This window comes from Amyelois transitella, chromosome 19, assembly GCF_032362555.1.
Source record: "Amyelois transitella isolate CPQ chromosome 19, ilAmyTran1.1, whole genome shotgun sequence".
Classification (NCBI taxonomy): domain Eukaryota; kingdom Metazoa; phylum Arthropoda; class Insecta; order Lepidoptera; family Pyralidae; genus Amyelois; species Amyelois transitella.
This window is the reverse complement of record NC_083522.1, coordinates 5,962,364-5,981,593: the sequence shown is the minus strand read 5'-3', so window position 1 is coordinate 5,981,593 and position 19,230 is coordinate 5,962,364.

Here is a 19,230-nt window from a genome sequence, read left to right as displayed (position 1 = left end):
GTGACCGCCTGACCGCATAATGATGCCCAAAATAACTATTCCACGCGGACGAAGTCGCGGGCACAGCTAGTATGAAATATCAGTATGAAAAATTTAACAAAGGGCAACATTACATGATTCTCCTGGCATTAGGATGAGTCAGTGGTTTATATGAGCACAGTGGGATTCAAACCCGGAACCTTGTTGTAGTACAGCAATAAGGTTTACTGTATTTGAACAGGAACTTGACATAATCATGAAATGCAAGAGATTTGTTTAAGAAATCTAGAGTTTGTGTTTCCGGAGCATTACGGTTCGTGAATAAGATAATCTGCCAGGGAAGACACACTTTACTTCAAACATTTACTTTACTATTCAAACCAAACGTACAATGATATATTTGCAGGCCAAACATTAAGTTAACATGGTGATTTGGATTTTAACAATCAGGAATAAGGTTGATAATGTTATGGACGTTTGTTGTTTAGTTTGATCCACCTGCGCTAGTTGACAGCTACCGTTTTTTGGTTTCTCTTTGTTTTTCTCAGTGATACGCTAATCTTCGTGTGTTTGGGCATTAAAGTTCTAGGTATCTACTGGTTAAAATATTAATATTTGGAAATATTTTAACCGACCTCAAAAAAGGAGAAGTTCCTCGATCGGAAAAGGTTATTCAGAAAGTAGACGATAAAATTAAGACGTTATTCAGAATAACAGACTAAAAGAAGTTGATGTTAATATTTCTTATTTTTAATATACTTATATAAAATATATTTTACATACATATATATTTAATACCTTCCTATATACAAACATATATATATATATATTGATACCTATCTATTCTATTATATTAGTTGTCTAAATCTTTGAAACTAATTTTAGTGATGCAGGAAGCAGTGAATATTTATATTATTTTACAAGATATTTGTTTCATTTTAGCAACAAACATTAATTTCACTGCATGTGTACTTATTAAAATTATTTACAAACTTTACACGATACATTTATTATTATAAGGTTATATGTACTGTATTCGAAGCTAGTACCTGAGTGTAGCTGTGTATCCACGCTGTTGTTGCGTTTTCGCTGATCGTCAACATTTTACGTGTTGGACAATCAGAAGGAATTAAGTATAATAAAAAAATTACGTGTGTGGCGATCCGGTGAGCTCAGTCAAGTTTCTAATGAACGCGAATACTTTTATCCAAAGCCTAAAATTAAAATGTTATTGTTCAATAAGGAATCATCCATTTCATTCAATTTTATCTCCGTTTTCATCACGACATCTTCTCAGTTGCATTCTTCACTGTTGTGTCTTCAGGATAACAGATGTTGTCCACTCGGCGATGATATGGTTACGCGAGGCGTAACGTGTAACGTCAGAACCGCAGCCCTGTATACAGATGATCCTAACTTAACTCAAATCTTATACCTACTCTTTTAGTGGCCGTTGTACATAAAATGTGAATGTAAAAAATATAGTAAAGAAATCTCCAAATGTTCAACTTACCTGACCAAGTCTCTCGGGTCCAGCTGCGATATCTTCATTTGGCGGCCGGCAGGTGTCACGTGGTTCCATATCTTACCTCTCACTTCCACCCACACTGAAATTAATACTTTCTCTTTCCCTTTTGTGCTCCAGCCCTGTTGGAGAGCTTAGTGAGGTTTGTACGTGTGCTTTTATTTCTATTTTTATGTGAAGGCTTTATTTATTTCTGTCTGCTGCCTGTAGTGTACAAATAAATATGTTTGTATGTTTTCTTGAAAGTTCAACCTTGTGTAGGTGTTTATGGCCATATGCGACAATGTCTCCAGTAAAATGAAGTTATATTTTTAAAAGTCGTTGGATTGTTTCCCATAAAAATAATAATATTTGAGAGAAATACGAGTACTTTACTAAATTTAATACAATATCAGCTTGCTATTTTTGAAGCTATAATCCGTGAATTCTGTTTCTGACTGGTAGAGAATGTTAAATGAAAATTAGCATTAGATTAACTATTTCCACTTTGAGTTTCAATTAAGTTTTATATCATTAAATAAATAGTAAACCAAAAATAAGTTTTAAGTCAAACGTTTTTCTGGCGGTAGGTATTACTTGTAAGTAATAAGATTATATATACTCCCACATTTTGTTAAAATACTTCTTGGTCGTCGCATAATTTATCCTTCTAATAACTGTATTTCCAAAAGTATTTGTAAATTTATTTAATTTAATTAGATATTTTCGTTATGATTTCATGTCATAGCGATACGAAAAAGTCATCGTTATACCATCTTACTATGCAAGACATTTCAGAGAATCAAATTAAATATTGAAACGTTTCAAGCGGCGTTTGAATTTAAATCAGATACAAACAGACAGTCATCTCGTCTAATCGGATGGGACTGGAATAGAGCCTTCAACATGTCATTGCCACCTGCCCCGTTCCTGACCGGCCGATTGGTGGCAAAATAAAGAATGCAGAGAAGAAGACGAACGTTTTCAACACATCATGTAGGTACCTTCCCGGATCACTTAACTTTTCTATTAACATACATATATAACACTTAGTTTCTGGAGGGAAAAGCAGAGACTTTAATTTTAACACATCACTTTGCTTCTTTAACTTTCATGCATGCTGGTATAAAGTACTCTTGATCTGAACGGTCATTTGACGTCCCCGATTTGATTGAAGTCCTTCATTCCTATCCATCTTTGTCCCTATAGTAATATAATCAGTTATATAATCGATCATCTTTGTGCCTAGCAAATGGCTTAGATTTTTTCCAACCGTACTGCAGAATTATGTCTCTTAATTTATTTCTTAATAATTAAACAAAATATTTAACTTGTTAGAGGAAAAAACCAAAAACTCAGCCCTATACCTTTTCTATTTTGTGATTGAAGTAACAAAAACATTTGGCCTATTAATTATACAAACTGTGTTTCGTAATCGCTGTAGGCATTATTCTTAAAATTATATATGTTGTATTGTTAAGAAATAAATTACTCTAGACATTTGTTATAAAGTTTTTTAGATACTGTGTTTAAGATACTCTTACGATAAGGGAAATAATCGTGAGGAAACCTGCACATTTAGGCAACTGGATGAGTAACTATAATCCAATATGAGTTAGGTTCCCCTGCAAAGTCTCTTCGTGTGAAAACGGACCCAATCTAGGATCATGGTCGTAAAGACACACCGCAGGCTTCTCTCCAGAAAAGTTAGGATGTAACTGGGTTTAACGCCAGGAGGAGAAGATTGTATTTAAGTTACTGTATATTTTTTATATAATTGGATTATTATTCTATATTATATCGCGAGCCTTTCTACTTAGACCTTACAACGAGGCGCGTTGATGTCTTTTATATCGTGTGAAAAATCGATCTGTTATTTTATGGTTGTTAATTATTTACAACATATTTATCCTCTACCACTATGCAATTGAACGTTTCAGAGAGTTTATTTTAAGCTAGAATATTGCTGGATACAACCTAATTACAAAATCTCAGCTTCAACAGTAATAAGTAAATTTGGAGTCTACATTTTTTCATGTAGGTAATTGATGCACATCTCAGTTCAATCATAAAGCCATTTAGCTGAACGTGGCTTATACGACTTTTCAAGACTCTGTCTACCCTGAAGACGTTATTTGAGTAACATCAGGCCATATTTCTACCTCTACATCCGTATGCACGGACAGTCGGACACATCAATCCTCGTTAATATATGAGATGAGAGAACAGCCTCCATCAATCTGCGCCAACTCTCGAAGCATCCATCAAATTACTTACCATACCTCTCTATGGCACAGTTACCAGATCCATCGTAAGGATGTTTTGAGTTCAATTTCCTGTATATTTTATGACTTTTTGTCATTTTGATCTACTCAGGCTAAGATAATTAAATTATTTTATGATATTTGGTAAATCATAATATCAGTAAATCAGTTTATACATTTACATACTTACATAGATATATCACGCGTTCTTTCCTAAAAAATTATTTCTACTTACCATGATCTCTGCGTACTCTTATATCTATCTTAGCTTTTCCCTTCCAACAATAATACTCTCTGAATATTATGAAATAAATAAGTCAATTAATACAATAACTAAATATAAACTAAGATACTCAAACAAACCTACAAAGGAGCAAAATCAAAGAAATAAGTGGTATTAATCGCATACCGTGAATACTCGTACATCCAAAAAAAAATCCCGCAACTCACAGATACCTACATGAAACATTTTCATAAAATTATAATAACTGCATACATACATACATATGGTCACGTCTATATCTCTTACGGGGAAGACAGAGCCAACAGGCTTGAAAAAACTGAATGGCCACGTTCAGCTATTTGGCTTAATGATAGAATTGAGATTCTAATAGTGATAGGTTGCTAGCCCATCGCCTAAAAAAGAATCCCAAGTTTGTAAGCTTATCCCTTAGTCGCCTTTTACGACATCCATGGGAAAGAGATGGAGTGGTCCTATTATTTTTTCTATTGGTGCCGGGAACCACACGGTACAATAACTGTTTTGTATATAAAAAACAAGCTTTATTTTTATTCATATCGATTGTTGGAGAATGTGGTCAGTGAAAAAGTTTGACTCTCGAAGTGAAAACATAAAACGTTTACGCCCGAAAGAGGTATAACCGAGCCGAGGTATAAAGAGAAACACATTTTTATATCGATTTTTTGTTAAATTCCTTATATAACTAATTGGTAAAATCTTTTGACTTATCAAAATTTTTTTAATACATTCATATACTATACATATATGGTTAGTCACGTTCGCCTGTTACATATAGACACTGACCCGTGACTTCACACGATTTTATCACAAACCGACTACTACAATAATGCTTTCAGGGTTAAACGGTTTTCTGCTGCGTATTGTTAACTTCAAGAATATTTATTGGAACAAACAAAGAATATTGTTCAATCAATATTCTTTGTTCTAGTTGCATCGTCTCTGGAGATAGACCCAGAGTCTGCTTCACGAAGTTAAAAACGAATTTTCCACCTTAAGGGCGGGTCTAACTTCAAAGTTTCAAAGGGAAAGGAGCGTGGATTTCAAAGTGTGATAACGGCGGTGTCGCTGGACTGGTTTCCTGGCTCGTTAGCTGGAATGAAGTTGTTATATAGCAGTTCCCTTCTTGGTGAAATCAAGCAATTCCCCCTCTTATTCCTTAAGCTCTAAAGCTTCAAATTAAATAGCAAAAGCATTATAAATGGCGTAGCTGATCGCACCTCAGTTAACTACATCGCTAATTACCTATTTATATATTAACGCGTGAAGTATAGAACATTGCCTTTTAATAAAGTATTTTGCTCGCGTTAAGTTAATTAAACACAATCTTAATCACTTTTTCCGAAAAAACAATGACGGGGCTATCAATAATTTATTAATTAATTAAATATTTTAATAATTAATGAAGTATTTCAATCACGTGATTTTTTTTTCAAAACTCATGTGTGTGATTAGGTACTTGTTGCTATCATTATTAAATTTAATGTGTAAAGTATTGATCAAACTGTTATTTTATGCGGCGTTGGTTTAGGACTTGATGGAAAAGATCTAGTGTCACTAACTGATTATAAATTCAAATTAGGAACTCTATTAAGACCTCTTTTAAACGTTACTTAAATTAAACTTTTAAAAAAGTTAATTAAGTGAAACGTTAATTGGCTGGATGTTCTGATTAGGATTACTTTATTGAGGGCCGCACTCGTAAAATTGGTTCGTTCGACAGCTTCCTCCCACCTGCCTGCGCCTGCGCCGGACATGTCAGACAAAGTTACTATGGCTTAAAACGATACAAGCCGAAAATTTTAAAGTAACTAATGAAAATATAGATTTTGGAATACTCGTAATTAAATAATATATCGGCATAGCCGGGGAAGTTGCAAATGGAAACACGAAAAGATTAGAGAGAGTGAGAGAAGAAACAAAAGAGCCTTTAATCCCTTCTAATGTGTTATTAATGCGAGAGTGTGTATTAGACGGACTTAAAAAGTAACAGAACTCACTACCTAATTTTAAAAAATTAAACGCGAATTTAATTTAAGCAGCACAGACGTGCGTGTTAGCCCTTATTTCGTCTTTCATCAGTCTGTCTGTTCATTCGAAACGAAACAACAAAACCGTGACTTCCGCGAACCACAAAGCTCACGAAACTATGAATATTAACATTTTAGTTCGTCTCGACTTCGGTTGACGGTTCTAAGAATATTACATTTGTAAATAATAATATGATACAAAGATAAGAATTTGAAAAAATGTCGTCTTCATGTAATATTCGTTGATTTCTGGAATATCTTATGTACTTACTTACTTACATTATCGCCCAGCTAAAAACAAGATATTTATATGTATTCCAAGCGTACAATGAAGCCGGCGATAGCTAGTTTATTAATAAAACAGTAGCACTTACATGTAGGCGTCAACTAGATTTAATAACTAATTCGCCACTTTTATTATCGTTGCAAGAGATCAAATGATACAAACGCGTTACAAACATATTATAACATATACACATACAAAAACATACATATACAAAAAAAAATATTTTCTCCTGTAGTAGATTGGTAGAACTCACTCGGTCAATTAAAAATGGTGTTTTGAGGAAAGCTTCGCTCGCTAAGTCCATGAGTCGAACAATTTGAGGGAATGGGAAGGTCACAATATAACTAATGTATAGTATAACTTGAACAATGTAACTCCTAAATTTAAATCCCATCCGGCCACGTGTGCCGCCAGGCCGTGTCGCGTAGGTTGCACCTCTCTGGGCTCTCTCCCACACATTTCTACTTCGACATGATAATTTTAAATACTTAATGTGTAGAAGGATAACAAAAGTAAGCTTCCCTTGTTAATCTAGTGAAATACTATTAGGTACTCCCGCTAACTTGATTACTGTCGCCAACTTGATTCTATGAAATGTATTTCACGTTACGCTTCATACTTTATTTATATAATCATAAAGATACCTATAAATAATATTTGTCCGATTTTTGTAGTAAGGTATACCTAATAATAATTTTCTGAGCTACATACTAATAGAATCATTCGAAAGGACTCGAATTCGAAATTGTAAAGCTTGTATAAATAAAATATAAGGGACTACGTGTTACATGGCAAATGTGTCTGCTCTACGCTCACTTTATTTTACTGTTGTATGATCAACGCGACGGAATGAGCCGAGAGTATCAACAATTGTATTTTAATTACCAGACTAAGAGAATGGATATTTGTCGCATCATTTCCTGTCGTCTAGGAATATTCATTATTTGTAAATGACAAGAGAAATGCAGGAAATACACCGACCTTTTTATGATTGAAGAGAAGACGGTTATGTTAACTGTCACTCACTTTACCTTAGTATGTTCCTGGTTGCAACTCATACCACTATTTATGGCTTGGGAGCCTAGAATCATTTATCTAATATATATTATATCTCTAATTATAGATACATTTAAGATTACAAGTAGAATAGAAAATTATCTTTTATTTTAATAATATATGAAAAGAACTATGAATACAAGAGACTAATGTATTAAGTTAGCGTACTGATTTCAAACACAAGATTTTATTAAGGTCTATCAGCCATTAACAAGCTCTGAAGAAATCCAAGAATTATATGTAACATAACTGTACCATAGCGGAAATGCTATAACAAAATCCGATACAAACTAACTTTTACCAAGAATCAATAAGTCATTAAACAGGTACTACCTACAAGAATTTCTCTGAACCGATCCATCGAGTAAGTCAGAGAAAAACATCAAAATGCCTACCGTAAAGCAAAAGTGTTCATAATTTCGAGAGTCTTTGATTCCCCGATAAAAGCGAGGTGCATATATTATTGAGCAATAAACATAAAAAGTCGGCATTTCGTTCTGGTAGCCCCCGCTCAGGACATGCAAAGGAAATGTAAAAAGCGGCCGGTAAGAAAATGATATATATTACGGTCCGGTACAACGCGCCTTATCCCCGCGGGCCCCGCTCCTCGACGAGTTAATCAGCCAGGGCAAGGCACAGTTTCTCAAACTCAAACGAAGGCAGACTGAGTTATTTAAACATATTTACTACGGAAGAACTGGACTAATAACTAGTGCATCAAATGTTTTCAATATTATACCCAGATTTTTACAGACAAACGACTCTGCCAAAATTGAAAAAACCTAGCCAAATATTTTCAACGTGCAAGAGGGAAATAAAAAAGCAAAATGTATCAAATTTCACTTATCTTAGAAAAATTTTTTTAGCTACGCAATAAAAGATACCTATAATAACAAACAAAATCATATTCATTTATCAGTTATCCCATCATCACCCAACTACGAATAAATCTGTTTCTTCTATTGATACGTTTGAATAAATATTGAAAAAGAAATATTTCCAATCGCCTAACGTACAGTTTGAGCATCCCTGACCAATAATGGAACATAATGACTCTATCGGCGGCGGCGAGGCGGCAACTTCGCGTGGAGATCCGGAGACCGGGATCAGCTTTTTCTACAAAACGAGTTCTCCGAACTAATATCGCGGTTTGTTTATCCATAAACACTGCATATTTTGCATGTTTATGTATGACTACATACTAGCGAAAGTCTTTAAAGAAGCTTAACAGAGCGCAGAGGAGATTTTACCTACACGATTACAACTTACAAGTTTAAATGACCATAAGATTATTTGTCAGTTTGTAGAACCCTTGTATTACGTTATTTTTTTAAATGAATATTAAAGAAATGTGCTTAAATAAATAAAAATTTGATGTCATCACTTTTTCATCAACAGGTTTTTGATGATGAAGATTTGTGGAAATTTGTCCCTGCTGTTACACCACCTTTATAAAGTAAAGTCGATTAGCAAAACGAAAATTCGATGTTAGTATTCGATTTCTCGGCAATCGCCCTTACTCTGTTTTAGACAATTATCTGAGCAATCTCCGATCGATCATTCGATGATAGATCAAAGCTTTTAATGAAGACTTCATGGCTTCGGCGGCTTCACAAAGCTCCCTTTGTAGTGCCGCCGCGACAGCGTGGAGGCGATGATGCTTTTATAAAAACCCAATGATTTATTCCATACCCATTCTGACCGAGCAGTTGACGAGTCTATCTCTTTCTGTAGGGCTGTCATTGTTTTGTTCTAGATCGTAAACTCAATAACATTTCCATACAAATCAGAATTAGGACTACTTATTTCAAAGGACGAAGTATCTAATAAAACCTTTGGGTTAAGACACGTTAACTTACTGACTAGTTGAAGACTTATCCTATCGCTTGAAATATTCCAGTATAAAAAAATTTAAACTAAAATTGCCATAATGCACGGAGTGCACCAAATATATTTGCTACAGTTTTACAGCCCTATACTGAAATAAAACGATTAAAGTCATATTTTCCTTAAACTATAAATTATACAAAGAAGGGCACCTTATGGCCCGCAGTGGGATTTATGACGCGAGTCCTTCGAAACGCAGAAAAAAGCCATTGTTCCCGCAAATGGCCGCGTTAAAGATCACGCTTTATAGTTTTAGTACTTAACGGCGTCATTTTCAAGGCAGTTATTCAAAAAGTCCAGTTTAATAATAATGCTATACGTATAGCATGAAATACTATACTATACGTGTACCTATGCATTTCGCGAATACTTACAAATATCGCGTGTTTATCTCTTACAATTAGACGTGAAAGAATACAGTCAGCTGCATGGTTCATTATTGGAATTGAGATTTATTCCACAATTATTCTACTTTTACTTCGTTGGACTTCTTCTAAAAGTCTAGAAACTTTCTTAAAGCATCGTTCTCCTAGCATTTGTCCCGGTTGCGTTCTCACCTCTCTGAAGAAGAGTGAAGAGAAAGATTTTCTAATACATATGTTTAATTTCGTTTATCCTAGATATACGATATACTATTAATAAACGAGCAATATTTGCAAATAGCCACCGAGCACCGCTTGGTTGACCAGGTACTTGTCCTATCTCTATCAACTCAAGGAAATTGGGTTCCAAGAAAAGTTGACAACAGGTTTTCGTAATCCGATAATGCGGCCACCGGTGTTACTTGTATTGTCCAAGCCCTATTTACTATTGTTCGATTTCCCGCTCCGTCGATTTTGAGAGCTCACAGATCTTGACGCATCGTTGCTAATCCTGGCATTAATAAATTATATTTGAAAGTTAGGTATGTGATAAATTCACTTTTATCACACCAATGGCACTATGGGTTGTTTCGATCCGTTGAATTTTATCTTTTATTAATATTTATAATTTTAGAAGAAATACTTGTACTTACTTCTAGGCAAGTACTCATTAAAAGATCAAACGTTACAAATGCAAAAAGTCTTTACTTTGTTATGTCTGGTAGGTTTCCTCTTTATTGCCACTTAAATAATAAAAATAAACAAAAAGCAAAATTAAAATAAATTTAAAAAAAAACAGAATAAAAAGATTATAAAACAAAATAACCGAGCCCCGAGAACAGTTGCTAGAAACTGTGCTTTGTTACAGAATTATTATTAGTACTTACAATTGACAATAACAATAATATTTTACTACCTACCTGCAACTTAACGGGCTCACAGACACTAAGGGTGCCTTTAGTTTTTTTTTTAATTTATCTTCAAATACTCTTTTTCAATATTTTCTTTGTAATATAACCGGCTACCGGTGTTGTTACATTTATTGTCCAAATACCTGTTGATTCCCATCTTTAAAACCGTAAGATGGTATAAGCCGCATTACCATTGTATTTAATTTCCTGCTTCAACAGTCGGTGTCTTTTGAAGTTACCGTAGTCCTTATTCCGTACTTAAGTTAAATAGTTTAAGTTACTCCTGCTTTTACTTCTAGAAATTGTAAATACTGAAAAACAAACAATAAAAATACTGGGGTGATTTTAAAGTGCGTTCTCGTAGGGTTCTGGTTTATGCGCAACTTCTAAAGGATTTGGATCGAATCGATCGATAGAATCTGTGAGAGTCATCTACAATTTTGTGTCAAATTTATTTTATACAAGCTTTAACTCGCAGCTTCGGCCGCGCGAATTTAGCTGCACTTAAAAAGAAAACAGGGTTTTCATAAATCCCTTGGGCACAATAGTTTTTCCAGGATGAAAGGTACCCTTTGTCATTCTCCCTACTCGTATTATATAAACGCCAAATTTCCAAAAGATTGGTTCAGTAGACAACGTAAGAGGTGACAAACAAACAAACTGACTTTCGCATTTATAATATTAGTTGGGACTAGCTGTTCACCTTTCCCTTGCCTTGTTTAATACAATAATAATGACTACATTTTTACTTAATTAAATGGGGAGCACTGCCGTTATAATCATGTTAAATTTTAAAAAATTGTAGTCAATTTAATAGTACCTAATTCATAGATATATAAAACATTAATTTAGAACTTCCACAGAAATATTTCTTTTTAATTTACGCAAGAACTAAGCCCCAAGGAAAAACGAAAACTTATGAGCAGAGATAAAAAGAAATTACTTTTAATTATAGAGACTGTAGACGTGATTGTTTGTACAGAAGTGATTTCTGATATTCCCCAGAACAGAACTACCTTCATGTTTCGTTATTACAAAACAAAAGGAGGAAAGCCCAAAAAGCTGTACAAATCTAATACAGAAATAATTCGTGTTTCATGTTAGATGAGCGATTGCGCGGAGGCGCTGGCCGTGGGTGGTCTGGTCACCATAATGATCGCTGATGATGGTGTAATTATGGCCCAAAACGAATAGTTTCCTCGTGGCCCCACGATTTGATACACTGTGTGTGGCGCGTGCCCAAAATGGCGTTTACACTCGATGAACGTGACATGACAACACGTGCCATTGTTGGTGCTATCCTTGTCCTATCATAAATCCATTCTGTGTTTACAAGCTGTGTAAAAGTTTAAAGTTGCTGATATATCGACCAACGCGTATAGGAACCACTAAACGGTCGTAAGATGCAACAACTACTTACAGATTATTAACACGGATTCATGATAGCTAGGTATACATACATGAATAGATAAACATACATGTAAGTACAAAAAGGGGAGTAAGGGGGAACGGAACTAACAACTTATCCGACCCAATAGTCAACCTCACCTGCTCGCGTCTGGTGGTTCGTATGAATAACTGGGCGGCGGCCCTCATCCGAGTGTCGCGGTGCTCCCTGCTAGACAACAGACGAGGCTCTGGCGACCGAGTTAATGGCGGTATAACCATTCACCCAGTCGGCTAGCCGACTGGAAGAGGGCACAGCGACCTAGACGTATTAAATAACGTCTAAAATGCCTGGTGCAGAAGGCAACGGGAAACCACTGCACTATTTTCCCAAGAAAGTCGTTATGAAGGGTAAAATAATGAAAGTAACGTGGCCTGACGACCCGCTTAGCAACCGGCGCCGACCTGCGTCCGGGGCAGACGGTGAGAAATTGGCTACCGGCCGTGCTGATGTGGTGAACCAGGCATCACATGGAAAATATGCGACTGGTAAACCCATAAAAATGGCGCATATCCAAAAGATTGGTACGTGGAATGTGCGAGGTTTGCTCCAACCCGGGAAACTAAAAATTGTAGAGGAAGAAATTAAAAGGTGTTCTCTTAACATCTGCGACCTTAGCGAAACCCATTGGAAGGGTAACGGTCACTTTCTCACAGAGAGTCATGCAGTCTACTTCTCAGGAAATGAAACCAGCAGTAGAAATGGCGTAGCGTGTCTCATTCCAAAAAACCTAAGTAATACTGTGATAGGATACGAGGCTGTCAGCGATCGAGTTTTAAGTATTAAGCTCAGATCAACGCCAGTGAACCTAAATATCATCCAAACTTATGCCCCAACCAGTACCTCTAGCGACGCGGATATAGAAAGCTTCTACAAGGAACTAGAGACATTAATGTCCAAAATCCCTAACAGAGAGTTGCTGTTGATTCTTGGCGATTTTAACGCAAAAATTGGTGCGAATGCCCATCAGCTTAGTGATTGTGTCGGGAAATTTGGACTTGGACAGCGCAACGAGAGAGGAGAGCGCTTGATACAGTTTGCGGCGGAAAATAACATGGTAATATCGAACAGCTTCTTTCAGAACCATCGCCGAAGGCTATACACCTGGACCTCGCCTGATGGTAATTACCGAAACCAAATTGACTACATCATGGTGAAAGCGCGATGGAAAACGATGGTACGATCAACACATACCCTTCCCGGGGCCGACTGCGGTTCTGATCACCAACTGCTTATTGCTAAAATTCGGCTGAAACTAAGAGCGGCCAGGAAATTGGAACGCAAAAGAAGACTGGAAACAACGGACCCTTCGAGGGTTTTGGCTGCATTGGAGCAAAACTGGATGCAATGGGCAAATGTAGACGCTGGCATAGAAACCCCGGATCAGCTATGGGAACGATCACGTGAGCTGATAGAAACATCAGTTAAAACATCCGAAACTGATGCTCAGACAACTCGCAAACGCCAACATTGGATGAGCGGTAATACATTGGCACTTGTGGAGGAGAGACGAAAACTAAAATCCTTGGGAGTGGACGTAAGGACACTAAACGTAAAATCGGCCCAAATTCAAGCAGCCTGCCGCCGAGATATGAATCGTCACCTCAAAAGTGTTTGCGAGGAAGTGGAAGCTCATGCAGACAAGCATGAAGCTAGAGATCTGTATCAGAAAATTAAAGCGATCACGAAATCATTTACCTCTAAAACCTGGGCAATCGAGAATTCTCGTGGAGGGGTTGATACGGAAATTGATGCGATAACCGAAACTTGGAAGGAGTACTGTCAATCCTTATATCTAGATCCGCAGTCGCACTGTTTTGAGAATACAGAACCTATGGAAACTGAACTAGAACCAAGTATTCTAAAAGACGAAGTCAGGTCTGCAATCAAACACCTCAAGAATAGAAAGGCGACGGGAAGAGACCTTCTACCAATCGAAATAATTAAAGCTACTGGTGAATATGGCGTTCAGATCTTCCATGTACTGTGCAACAAAGTATGGCAAACGGGAATGTGGCCTAAAGAATGGTGTCACACTGTTTTTATTCCGCTTCACAAGAAGGGGTCTACAAAGAGATGTAGTAATTACCGACTCATTGCACTCGTTTCGCATGCAAGTAAAATCCTGTTGCATATATTGAATGAGCGTCTCAAAGCGTACCTATCTAGTGAAATTGCTCCCGAACAGGCTGGTTTTGTCAAAGGTAAGGGCACTCGGGAACAGATCTTGATAGTACGCCAAATCGTAGAAAAGGCCCGAGAATTCAATAAACCGGTTTACGTATGTTTTGTTGACTTTTCAAAGGCGTTTGATTCTGTGAAATGGCCGAAACTTTGGGAGACTCTTTTAAAGATGGGCACCTCAAAACATCTTGTACATCTCTTGAGGCGCCTTTATGAAGATGGGACAGCCTCCGTTAGAACCGATGAAGTGATGTCTAGCAGCTTCCATCCTGCTGCGGGAGTGCGATAAGGGTGTATTATCTCTCCGCTTCTGTTCAACATCTACACGGAATTAATAATGAGAATCACCCTGGAAGACTGGAAGGACGGTGTTTCGATTGGAGGCCGGCAAATATCGAATTTGCGGTATGCGGACGACACCACCTTGTTTGCTACTAGTGCCGGACATATGGAAACATTCCTGCATAAAATGGAGTCGGTTAGTAAGGAGTTTGGGCTAAAGATCAACCGGTCGAAGACTAAGGTGATGATTGTGGACCGTGTCAATAACAACCAGCCAGAAGTCACTAGTATTGCGGGTTGTGAGGTTGTTCATTCATACATATATCTGGGAGCGTTGATCACCAACAATGGAGGATGCGACGAGGAGATAAAGAGACGCATGGCCATGTCAAGATCTGCCATGGATAGGATGAGGAAGATCTGGAAGAGCCGGAAAATCACAAAAGCGACCAAAGTACGGCTTGTACGTGCATTGATCTTCCCAATTTTCCTTTACGCAGCGGAAACGTGGACCCTACGAGACACTGAGAGAAAACGCATAGATGCCCTGGAGATGTGGTGCTGGAGAAGAATGCTTGGAGTAGTATGGACAGACTTTCGCACCAACCAGTCCATTCTCCAGGAACTCAGAATCAAGCGTCCCTTATCTTCCTTAGTGCAGGCTCGAATTCTCACTTTCTTCGGGCACGTGTCGCGTCGTAACGAGGCTTCCATTGAACGACTGGTGGTGCAGGGGCGAGTTGAGGGTACTCGACCTCGAGGCAGGTCCCCCATGAGGTGGACAGATCAAATAAAATCAGCACTAGGTGACCCTCTCTGTGAATGCTCCAGAAAGGCAGCGATGCGCGACGAGTGGCGAAGGATTGTAAAGCGAGCCACTAACCCTTCTGTACGACCACGACCACTCTGACAAGAGTGTAACGCATAAGAAGAAGTACAAAAAAGGCATACTTCAGATTGTCCCGAGAAGACTTTACATAGGTCACATAAAGCTGAAAAGAAGTACAATTAACTTACATAGAATAACGATGACAGCTGCAGAAGTTATTTAACTGTGTCGCAGTTGTCAACGCCCACCTCCAGAAAACATCTATGAAATGTGTTTTCTTAATCTTAACACCAAATTAAATTAATTAAAATAAAAAAAGTTAAAAAAAATATTATTAAATAAAAAAATATATCTAAAATTTTGAAATCACGTGTAGGTACTTAGGCAATCTTATATACCTACTTATCTTAGTATTATACTGAAAACTGAAGGACAGCCACCGTTAAACTTTAAATTAAATTCTTACAATATGTAGCAGACCCTTAGTTTTGAAGCATACTATTTAAGAGACAAGATAGTATTTGTCTCCAAGTAGACACAAGTTAACTTTTTTTTATTTTTTGTTTTGAAATATACTTAGCTAGAGTATTTTATAACGTAAATCTTAAACTTAATTTATTACTTTGAACGGTTTCCTAATCCACTATTCTTGTCAGTAGGTACACTCTGCAACTAAAGTAGCCACAATAATTTAAAATAGGTCGTAAAACTTGTCACATAAATTAGTTTCAGTAATAAAAACCCTTTTAGGATTAGCGTAAATACGGCTTCTAGAAAATGTTACAGTAAAAACGTTAATAAAAGTTATATTACGTCAATGTAAGTAAGGACAACTACCCAAACATACCTACTTACCAATAAAGAATGCTCAACTACTTCAAACTCAACTAGCAAAAAATCAATCGCACACACCTTTTCTACAGGATCAAGCCATGTAGTTGGCTGGTGGTCAATTATTATATCTAATATATGTATATAGTTAAACGATATAGTTAACATAGTTAAACCATGGTCTTCGGCGAGAAATTGCGGTTATAACCAACTTCATGATAATAACCGCTCACCAACAAAATTAAAAATACGTGTATCAATAAAACCTTAGTGTTGAAATTACATGTAAATGCTTTATAATTACTCAATACCGACTCAAATGACCGCCACGGAGATGATGAAATTACAGTAAAATACATATGTTTGCGGGTTAGTAAGCTATCCTCAGATTGAAAGCAGCGAAATAATGTTGAATTTCAACTCGGTTTACAAATTGTGATTAAAGGGAAAGGCTAATAAACTTTACCAGTTATCACTACTTAACTGAGAATCAGTTTCCAAATTCCAAAAATACACTTACGTATTTTTGGAATTTGGAATATAATATAAAGCTGTAGGTATAAGGCTACTACATAAGGCTGTATATACTATACAGCAATACTATTCTATAAAGCAATTATCTATTCTGATTGAAAGAATTTCCATCATTCCAACTGAAGATTAACTTCAGTCTTTTTAATACTGATCTGTGTACCCCGTAAGGGATAAAGACGTAATATATCTGTAAGCTGTCCTTAATTTGAGGGATGCGAAATAATGTACAATTGCAACTCGCTGGCAGATGTTTTCGGCGAGTGTAGTCGGGTCGTGCTGAGCATGCTAGAGGCGTGGAGCTTCGTGACGTTACATCCATTAGGGTTGCCAGTCTAAGGGAATTATTAAATAAGAACTTCTTGCATCTTCTCATGTTCGTTTTCAATAAGCTAGCAACAGGTCACTATTTGAATCTCAATTACATCATTAAGGTTATACAGCTGAATGTGTTGAGCAGTTCTTTCGAGACTGTTCGGTCTGTCCCATAAGAGATCAGAACTTCCTTCAACGTCTTTCTAATGTAATATTTATATTTCATACAGCTTGTCTACATACATACATACATAAAATCACGCCTCTTTCCCGGAGGGGTAGGCAGAGACTACCTCTTTCCACTTGCCACGATCTCTGCATACTTCTTTCGCTTCGTCCACATTCATAACTCTCTTCATACAAGCTCGGCGGTTTCGGGTACTTCTTTCTGCTTTCCACGGGCTTTGCCACTGTACTTACCTTCTTGTTCGTCCACATTCATCAATCTTTTCATGCAATCTCGTCGGTTTAAGGTACTATTACGCTGATTTTAACCAGAACGTCTTCGATATGATCTAACCGTCTAAGCATTTATTTTTCTATTACAACCACTTTATTAAAAAAAAATGTTTTTCTACCCCGCGTCGCATCCTTAGCCTTCCTCCGAGCGCGGTGGTCTGAGATGACTTCATTTGGCCTCACAGTACACGGGTACTTGCACTGTTTACGTCCGCGAAATAAACACTACATACATAATTGCTTGGGCATTATCTTTTCTGCAATAATGTCGATAGGCTTCTGTAAACTTTTATGTTATGGAAAAATTGATTGCGATGAAACGCCAACGGAATTTTTATTTTCCGAAAATTCTCACGAGAAAAAAATTCAAATTTTTGTTTTGAGCGGGTGGAACTACAGGCAAAAGCTTGTTTCAGCTTACTTACTTCCTCCGCTTACTTCCTATGGCGCTGTGGCTTGTCCTCCTCCACGGTCCGCTTTTATTTCGTTCTATCTCTGGCCTGATTATTTTACGTTTAGTTCTCTAAATAAAATAAATAGCCTGAAGATCACATACATTTATTATGTATTTTACTTCAGTAAAAGGCACATAGTCAGCCGAAGAGGAATTTCTCGTATAAATTTTTAAATAAAAAAACTACAAATAATGAGATGAGAACACCATGACTACAAATTAGACAACGGTCCAATTAAAAGAATTCCACGCACATAACTTGGCTATCTCATCATTATTTCTTAGTTGATCATGCGTTCAAGTTACGTGGGGTTTTTGTCTAGCCCCAAGCTCAGGCGGCTAATGGTCATCTTTACTTGAAGTGGTAATAATTGAGGTTACGTAAGACATACGTGGAAATATGGCTGTTGTAATTGGGACCACCCAGGGACGGGCACATGCTCACGTGCGGAGATATGCGAATTCAATGGTCTGATTAGAGGAATTGTGTTTAAATCACGCTTCTTTCCCGGAAGGGTAGGCAGAGAATACATCTTTCCAGTTGCCACATCCTTGCTTACTTCTTTCGCTTCATCCACATTAACAACTCTCTTCATGCACTCCTTAAAATTGGTAATACTTTCACACGGTTCTTTTACATCTGCGCCGGATAATCCCTCTTGGCAAAGTTATACTTAACATGAAGGGCTAATCTCCTATAATATCGAGGACCCTCGACGGTCCTCGTGTGAGTTAAGAGGCTGGGCTTATGGGCTGTACGTGATAATTTTGGCAAAACTAGATCTGAGTTCATGTGAACGGATGTGCTAACTTACGCAACACCGCCGGGGGTATCGGGCGCAAAAAATATTTTATGTGACCAGTTTTTGTATGTCCATTACATAATGAATAAGTTACATTAGATAAAGTCAAGAATGGTAGGAACGAACCGTGTCAACTGACAAAGATGTAACAGAAAAAAAATGAGTAAATTGTTATTGATTAAATTTTTTGAAGTTATAAGTAAGAACTTCATTAAGTTAACTTTAATTAATAAGTATTCTGTAAACAAACAAAAATACGAATATGCCTTCATAGGTCTTAATAATTAGATATGAAATAGGTTCGGAAAAATAATAAACCTTTAGTGCATTTACCAGCAACTGTTGTTAGTGTATTGTAATGTATCCTTTCTTTTATTTACTTATTTTATTTATTTATTTAAAAGAAACATATAGATTGACAGTTTTGTACCAAAACATCAGCATGCAAAAATGTTGCAACGTAAATGAGTTGAGTGTTATGTTTGCAATTCCATTGATAATGTTCAGTCACCTTTTCCTTTTTTTACACATCCTTCTGGCCTTAGTCCCAGGTACAT